Below are 9,784 nucleotides of genomic sequence, written 5' to 3'. Positions count from 1 at the left end.
CCTGACAGTGAGTGACAGCTGATGACATGGAGGAGATGAGAGCAGAGGCGGACACTCTGTCTCCTGGAGAGAACACATAAACTGTGACATTCGCTAAAGGTCAACCCTTCTCCTTGCCACAGTGCAGTCCCCACAGCACAATGGGACACCACAGGTATACAGTTTGTACATAAAGTACCATCCCAGATCGTTACTGCACACAAAGAAACACCCACTCAGTACTCTCTGTTTCTCCCCCTCTCTCTTCCTCTTGTCTGTAAAGACTAATCTGTATTCCATAGTTACTGACTAGGCGACAGTGTGCATCTTATCAGCTCCATGCAGGGTGCTGCCACCAGAACTACTATCTACCACAAATACAAACAAATGCATCCCTCTATGAAATTATTGTACACTGCATGCCGTCAGAACTATAAATACAAATATCCAGTATCAAATATCAAAACTAGGTAACTGATGATAGCAACGAAGATGTGGCAAGACGTGTTGATTTAACAACTATCACAAGTTATCACGTGAGAGTCGTAAGGGATATTTTGCAGTGGAGGCTTTGATTTATCATTGTCAATGTCTAATATACCTTCTGATATATGCCTACTCAGCTTCAGCTGAGTGTATCAAGAGTATTCAGTTCTAGGAGCAATTACTTTGTTTCTTTGTTGACACTCACATGCAGAAGACAGTCCCATATGAATGATGCACAGTTGTGTAGTTAGGGGTGTTCGGAAGCTGCCATCTGCAGACCCTCTCAGCATCCACAGAGACATACTCTGGTCCTACTGGTTTACATTCTCCTCTACCAGTGGCCCAGACGTGTTCACTGACAGGAACTTGTGCCATGTACCATAGTAGCTGAAGATTGGCCGTGTGTGTTTTATTGATATCCAGAAGAATTTGAGTCACTGGTTTATAAATAACCTATGATACAAATGCAGACTAGCCCATCTATGAGATCAGCTATATTGCCTCAGTAAATATTCAATCTTGACATTCTGTGGCTTGTCAAATACAGTAATTGGTGTCACCTTACTAGTGGTCACGATATAGGACCCAGATGACAGCAATAGACAATGTCTGGAGCCAAAATGCTGATTCATGCTTACAGTATTGACAGACAGTTTCTGTGTCCTTGAGAGTTGCCTTTGGACTTGGATGGATGGTAGATAAATGCCAAGCACCACAAAGCCTTGCTTATCGATCCCTTCAAGCCTCCCAAAGCCCTGATTGATCCCTGTATGGGGAGAAACATTTACTATAACTTAAAAGGTAAATGTAACTTCAAACATCTACCTTTTCAGTGGCATTACTTCTGGAAATTGTTAAATTTTGAAGTGATACAACATTTTTAAGTATTGGCTTTTTCATATGCATGTAAGGTGCACAGCAGTATGCTAAAATGCCACCACATCAATGTTAGGGTTCATTTAACAAATCCTGACAAGATACTGGTATAATGAACAACATACATGTTACTTATGTAACAAGCACATCTGAGATGAATTCTAAGTACATAGACTGTTTCACGTTTTTCCAAAAGACACTACTGACATCTTCTGGATGAACACTAACATTGCATGGATGCATGGGATTAGGTAAAGTGACAACAGATTTGCATGTTATAGAACAACAATTTGAAGTCTATCACACTGCCAAAAAAGAGAAGATAATCCACCTTACTTTTCATACTATATTGAGTAACATTTCTATAAGAAAAACATATCAGTTTGTCATCGTGACAGGAGAGAAAGCTAACATGATCAAACAAAAAAGTGGATCAACATGTTATTCACATAAGATAATCTTCACATTATCAAACCGCTCGTTTATGTGGCACTGACAAGTTAAAATAATTCCCACTAAAGGATCATCCATATTTTCTCAACATTATTTTGTTCTGTGGGGTTAGGTGGTTCTTCTTGTAAATTTGTCTGGAATTTAAATTACTTTGATTTCTCAATGACAATGTAATGGCAGTTTCCCAGCCACAGGACTGTGCTTACTCTAGAAGTACTTAGAGACTACTCTTTGATGAAATGGCTTCAGGTTCTCAGGCAGATGATTGGCAACTTGTGTGCCCCCACTGCCATTAACATCCATGAGATGGCATCCTTTCTCAAAAGTAATCCAAGATGTGGTGTGTGAAAGGGACTATCACAAAAAAACCACCTCACAGAAAATGCTACTGCCAACTCTGATGAACATGGTGACTTAAATGGCCACCTTTGACGTTTTGTTTAAGCGTTTGTATCCTTTGAAAATCACATCACATCATTGACTCCATGATACTTCCTGTTATGTAAAACTTGGATGAGAAACAGACATATGAGTTTTCTATTAGTATTTGTATGTTCATGTGTTTGTATTTGTGACTGTGTCTGAAGTCCTTACCTGCTGCATTAACAGATATTTAAAAGCTTTGTGATACACAAAATGTTATGTTGCTCTTGAACAATGTGTTATTATTTTACAATACATTCTGTTGGATATGAGTCCACTGGCATTAGTTAAGGAGACCAATAACCCTTTATACTGTAACCGTTGTATCCAATATTTGACACTAAGATTCTCCCCTCTGGTCTCCCCTCACACAAGCTTATATAGTTTCAGTCTGTGCATGGTAACTGGGGTTTGAATGTGAACTCTTGTAGCAAATCAAGGCTGTAGATCACCTACATTGCCGCCAAAGAATTCCCACCACATACAGGAAAGCTGCAAACATGGCCCAGTTGTAGATTAATGCATTTCACATACCCATGATAAAAGAATGCATGACTATGATAAAATAAAATGTCTTACTGAGAAACGTAATCAAATGTTATTTGTCGATGGCTTTTAGCCATCACAGATGTCCTCTGGTTATCTGTAGTGATTAGCAAAGGGGACCATATGTTTGATGCTACTACTATTACAAGGCTTGTATATCTATAGGTGGTCACCCATCATCATCGTACCCATATTGACTTGCAGGGGCTTGACGACTGTGAAAAATGACAGCCCCTGAAAGCAATCAGCACATTAAATCATGCTTGAGGATTGATTCCTCCTGCTGTGTGTACCAGAACGGTTCATTTCCCACACTCTCTATCTGGACCTGGCACACTTGAACAAACTACAGCCAAATCGGTCTTGATGATTCCCATACAAAAGCCTCTGAAGCAGAGCCTGGTAGCGTATACTTGAATACAGCAAGGATCAATGACTCTTGTACATTCAGTTACATCCCTTGTTTTGATAACATACAGAATCATGGTACTGATGCTCTAGATTCTAACAGATCATCAAGTTTATCTCATACACTTTATTGAATGGTCCCAAAAACAGTTGACTATTGTAAGTAGGTTTTAAATATTTGGTAAACTTACTTTGAGTATGTGAAAGACCAGTGGTCTTGTTTGAGTACCGGTAGAGATGTCTGTCCCTCAAAATGGCCTTCAAATTGAATGGTTGATTGGTTGAACATCAACACATAATACATCCCAATATAGGATGGCTTCTTGTTTTGCTGATCATGAATAGTCGGGCAGGTGTAGGCTCACTTTTAAATTGATATTTGAATCCTTGTCTTGTCCCCTTTAGGTTAATCACCTGGTTAGTTATTTTATTTCAGCCACATTTGAATTTACCTAGGTCCAGGTGTGGCTGTCACTGAACAAGTAAATCAAACATTGCCTGTAAAGCCACCAATCTCCTTTCCCAGACTGTGTATCCCTTCACAGCATGACTGTGCTCTGTCTGCAGCCTAGCTGTTTTTCTTGTTCAATGGTCCATTCTCCTCTTGAACAGTGATTCTTTTTTTTTGCCTCTCCATTTTGAAATGGAATTTGAAGCCCCTTCTTGAAGATGGCAGGCTTGTCGCATGTGTCGTATACACGACACAGCAATGGGTAAAATTTTGCTATTTTGTTGTCTCAAATGACACTGCATTATCTTTTTTTTCATCCAATGAATGCAAAATTTGAGGTATGATTATGGTTTTGATTAATAGCTTCACAATTTCAGCACGGACAGCACATAAGTACACAAATAAGAATATTAATATATTGAATTTTCTACAGGCCAATAAGGAGAGGGTCAAACCATTTATGTTGTTATAATAATAGCATGTACTCACGTGTACAATAATCAAGGTAACAACATGTATTTTTCTGGGTGGCCTGTTGTGCAGTGCTACAGTACGTGTTTGATGTAATCATAGCTTAGTCTTGCAATTTTTCCTCTGCACTCAAAGTGCATTGAATTGAACGGCACAGCTGGGAATGAAGAGTTGAAACCATTCAAGAAGATCTTTACTGAAAGTACAGGGGAGGAGCAACCAACAAGGCCTGAGAAAAGACTTTACATGTGGAGAGCAGGACGCCCCCAAACTGTCTAAGGAAGGAGGGGGGCATAACAGGGAGTACTAAAGGGAAAGATACAGGGGAGACATCTGGAGCAAAAGGTCAAACTGGAGAAATGGTTCTGCTCTGTTGCAGATGTTAAACGTTACTTTGAAAACTGATTTGGAGTACACGTCTTTTGAACATTTTGTATTTTGAACATGTAGTAAATAATACTGTCATATCAATATTTACATAACCAATTTGGCATCCTCTCAAATGTAATCCATCAAAGAAGCAAATTAGTTGATATTGACATTAAAGCCTGCAATCAAACATGTTCTCTATGAGATCCAACCTGTGTTTGATGATAGACCATTTTGATTCAATAAGTCCTCAATGGCTTTCATATTTTCATAAGCAAAAACCGTAAGTCATTAAGGTGATGCTCCCCACTTGCACTGTTTGACAGAATTATTTATGACTAACCATTATCAGGGGAGCACACACACAGACATACAGACACGGGCTATTGATAAACTGAAGTCTATTGATAAATAATGATAATGCAGTGATCCTGTCTCGTCAGTGAACCTGTGGCATACAGGCTGCACTCACTCCCGCCTGGCATAGTGATGTGAGACACGATTAGAGACGAATCTGTCAGTCAGCAGCTAGACAGCATGAAAAGAATGAATGGTGAGCTCCTTAGCAGAGATCCTCTAAGTGAAGGTGGAGAAGGGAGCATCAGTGAAACACATTACCATCCCAGTCGAAGCTTCTCTTTGAGAACTGCGGCAGAGTTCTCACACTAATGGATCACCACATTGAACATTGATTGTGCTTTGTAACATGATCGCTTATTAGTCAAGGATTGAGTGGACTGTACATGATTTGATGAATACATAAAATGATAAATGAATATGAATTCTCAATTTAAATACATTTTCTTTACATCTATATGTTTCACCACGGCTTTCATTTTCCCTGCTTAAGCTTGCAAGGAAACAAGGTCCTCAAGCTTTCTATGCACAACAACATTTTTATTCTCCCTCTCTTTTTATGGCGTAGTCAAATCTTCCATATTTATAGATATAGCAATACAACATTCATTCTGAGCTTTGCCTTTTTGCAAATCACACCCTGGCAGAGCATCCAAGATGGGCATCTGGAAGGGGCACCTATTCAATACTCAATCAAAACACAACAGCAAATATATAATATCAGGCATGCTCCTTGTACCATGGACTCTGCTTTGCATGGTCTATCCTCCCATTCAAAGTCTTCTCAAGGGACTGTCAGCTCATAAATAAGGATATACTTAATGGACTCTCATCATAGACAAATACAATTTTTCCAAATGTGCACAGGGATCCTTCTAAAGCTGCCAACCCCTATGTTACAATCCTACATCAAGGTTTTCTCGTTCTAGTAAATAAAGTGTTGAGCAACAACAGAGCACCTTTGATTACTGTGGTAGATTTTTCTCCATTGATCTTGAAGACCAGGAAACGTCATAGACCTTGCCAGCGTCTTTGTTGTCATCACTGGCTCCTCTTCTGTTGCACAGCTTCCTTACTATTGAGCAACCAACAACCTTCCTGACAATTTGTGCTTCCCTGATTGCACTGATACCTCTCCTCTGCTGCTTTCCTGAAATGGAAGCCACTGACAGCTTATATAACACTGAGGCTTCGACATTTCTCCAAAACCACAACCGCATCAAAGTCTGGCTGTGGTCTCCTGAGGGCTTCAGATAATCAAGGTGAGTGGTAACCAGGCTCAAGCTCGAGGATATCAACCCTTCAGCCGTGTCTGTTCCATGTCACTAGTTGTTAGTCACTTACTGTGCAGTGCAACACCAACAGGGGCATTCCTTCTAGAGAGGGTGGTAAGGGTTTCTCAAGGAAGTTACATTTCCAGGACCATTCTTGATGTACTGGTGAAGGGCGGTAAAAACAAAGCTCTTGAGAGGAGATCTCTCATGCACCTGAACCTTTGCTTCAAGATGAGGATATTCATAAAGGCTTTTTATTTCACTAATAGAGCACTTTTCTTTAATCCCCAAAGTATAAGAATGAAAAATGCATCACATGGAAATGTACCAGCCTTCACAAAGTCATGGCTCCGTTTCATTTTAATGATGCAGAAGTTTAAGGCCCACACCATAATTCTTGATATGAATATTACATTAGAGAAACTCTTTCACCTGCCTCACGTGATGCGCTATTAGAATCCAGTCAATTCAAAATGTAAAAGAAATGTTGATGTGATACTGTTGTCATCCATGTTGAGTGTTGAACTGTTTGATTTTAACTTGATCTGGAAACTGATCTGAAAATACATTGAGCACCAGGTAACATTCAAGAACCATATGCAAAAAATAAGATTACTGCTCCCTAATTACTGTGCTGTGTGCAGTAGTCTGTTTATGTGGCACAATCTCATGTGGTGTGTTTAAATATTGATTGTGGGGGCACAGCAAGGGCTGAAGAACAGCACCTGAGGTGCAACAGCTGCTGTCTTGACATACGTAGTTCAAATTCAGTTCAATTTAATTCACTTTATCAATCCCAAAGGACATTCAAGAGTTCCAGTATGTCCACCTGCAAGTACAGAGCAAATCTAAACAGAGGTAACACACACAATAGAATAAACCCAATAGCAAGTATGTTTTGAATACTACTTTATTTATCAAAATAAATAAAGTAGAATAAATGTCTGTATAAATATTTAAATGCTATTAAAAAGCTGTAGGCATCCATACTGTTGTATATGCAAGATGGACATATTGTTAAAATAGTATTATATGTATGGTTGATGAGCTATAGAATACCATAATAGAGCGCAAATAAGCAATACAAATTGACCTTGTGTACACCAGTCCAGAACTTTCAGGTAAAAAACATGTAAACATGTAAAGTAATGAGCCTGTAAATGGGGAACAGTCCCTAAGCCAGTGGTCTACACAGCTAATCAGCTCTCACTGGTCCCTCCGACATGGAGCAAAGCATCATGACCTAAAAGTGCTCCACACCATGGAACCTCATTAGAATCCTTGTACATGAGAAACAACATATATAATGTAACACAAGGTTTTCTGAGATTAGCCTGTACTAGAAACAACACAGTAAGAGCATATATTCAGTAGCCTTACAGGGTGTAGTGGGGTCTCGTCGTGTTAAAATAGAAATACTTAATTTATCATAAAGTTCGGGGCACCACCCTAATATTGGTTTAGGACATTAGGGAATCCTATATTTAACATGTAATAATCAGTCTCATCTTTAGGAATGAATTCGTTCTAAGTGTAGAGCCAATCGTAGCATCAGTGAACACGCACGTCAAAATATCTTTACAATGAATTTATTCAAGTAAGGTAAACAGATCTTATGAACAAGTTAGATTATGGGTTTGATATGAGTTATTGGTTTCAATGAACAGAATGAAATGGACTAACTTAAAGAAAGACAGAAATGGTAAGTCAATGATTACATCCCTACAAATCATAAACAGAGCTCACGCCAATGCCATGTCTGGGAGGAAAGAGCGTTAGCCATAGTTACGTTTGATCAGGGGTCGATCAATGAGGTTGAGGGCGGTGTGCCAAAGGTCCATTTGAAGAATCGGAAGTGAAAGCACGGCTGCGCTGCAAGGTCATGTGGCTGAATCTGCGGGATCTCAGTCAAGTCGCAATGATAATTGCGTTTTGGGTTCTTCTGTTGAAACGTCCAGATAGTGTCGCGATCACTATAAAGTTGAATCTCAGGAGAAGCTTGGGGACGTCCTTTGGAACGCCAATCCCGATGGCGTTCATGCCATGGTTGGTTTCGCTGGAGTCCGAGATTAATGGTCATCTCAGATATTTATACAGTTCAGAGTTCGAGGGAGGACCTGTCTGGGTCAGACGTTGATTGGGGGAAGCTGGGTTGTCAACTCTCCCCTCCTTCCTTCACACCTACCAAAGGTGTGATCTGGTCTCTGGCTGGTTCAAAAGATCATTCAAATATTGTTCTGGACATCTTGGTACAGTTACAACATATAGTTGAATGGTTGTTTTATTATGAGAGCTTTGTGTAGATACCAAGAATGACATGGTTATCTTTCAGGAAGAAGGATTAGTTACTAGAATCAAGATTTCAGTGAGCACAACATTAAAACAAAGTAACAAACATGACACAAATATTCCTCTCATAATTCTCCACCTTGTACTCTCGTGGTAAAGGTGAAGTCTGAAGAACTTTCCTTAAAAGTTCTGATTAAGGTATGTTCTTTGTTCAACTGCCGCCAAAACGGATGCAAATGGTTTCTGGAGACGTGTTGTCTCAAGCAGGCCCTTTGAAGCTTGCAAGCTAGCAGGAGGGCTGAGATTGGGGAGGTCCCCCCCCATTTCTATTGGTTCCTTTGCATCGGCATTTGGTGGGTAATCAGCATACTGAGGGTGTCACAAAGGCTGATTAGGTTTGTCTGATGTGATTGAATCACTCTTCAGGTGTGGCAAGATGTTGGCTCCGTGTGGTCTTGCTGACCTCACTACATCCCCCCGGATGTCAACTTTCATAGACCGTCGTCGGTGAAACTGTTGACATGAAGACAAGAGAAGAAAGACCACAGCAGCGTAACAGCATGTCACCCCCCCCCCCCCCCCCCCCCCCCCCCCAGACATTGGCATGGCTATGAGCGATTAAGCTATGACATGACATAGGGAAAAGGTTGAGAGAAAACAATTGAAACAAAAAGAGGCACTTGAAGTGGCTTACAATGGCCGTAGCTATTGAAGCTTTGTGACTATGGGTCTAGATGAGGGAAAAGTTGTCGGCTTTTCAATCTTATTAAATCAAACTAGTTTCAATAAACTCATTTAGGTTATGGTTACACTTGACTGCCAAAGACGTACACAAATAAGCAAATAAAGGTGCAAGGTAATAATAGTACATACTTTTACACAATTATAGTTACTAAGTAGCTTCTTGAAGTCAACTTAACTAAACCACATTGATGAACTGCATCTAACAATGTAACTTTAGTTTGGCAACCACTGTTTAAGACACAGTTAGCTGCGGGAATAGTCAATGCTTTTTCCGAAAAGCTATCGTGGCGGCATAATAGGTTACGTATAGAAACTGCGTTGTTTAGTTGCTTCTAAACAAAAGTCCTTCAGGACTAAAGGCTCCTATGCTACTTTCCTTGAAGAGCTGGCCGAGGCAGATTACAACGTAAATGTCGGGGCCGCGGTGTTACTGAGCACGCGCGTACCTCCGGTCAAACCTAGCTGCTTCCTTTGAGCTAGCTGGTCCCACACACACACACACATTAAAAGCTTGGCCCTATTTTACAAAACAATTGAATACGCACACAGCCACTGTAGCCCAGGCACAGTGGTATTAAAAACATGATGCTACATATAGTTAGAGCTAGCTCTATTTTAACAGTTCGTTTCACAAAAGTTACGATTGCTCATTTCAATC

Source organism: Hypomesus transpacificus, chromosome 9 (genome assembly GCF_021917145.1).
Source record: "Hypomesus transpacificus isolate Combined female chromosome 9, fHypTra1, whole genome shotgun sequence".
In the NCBI taxonomy this organism is placed as follows: domain Eukaryota; kingdom Metazoa; phylum Chordata; class Actinopteri; order Osmeriformes; family Osmeridae; genus Hypomesus; species Hypomesus transpacificus.
This window is presented reverse-complemented; position numbering follows the sequence as displayed.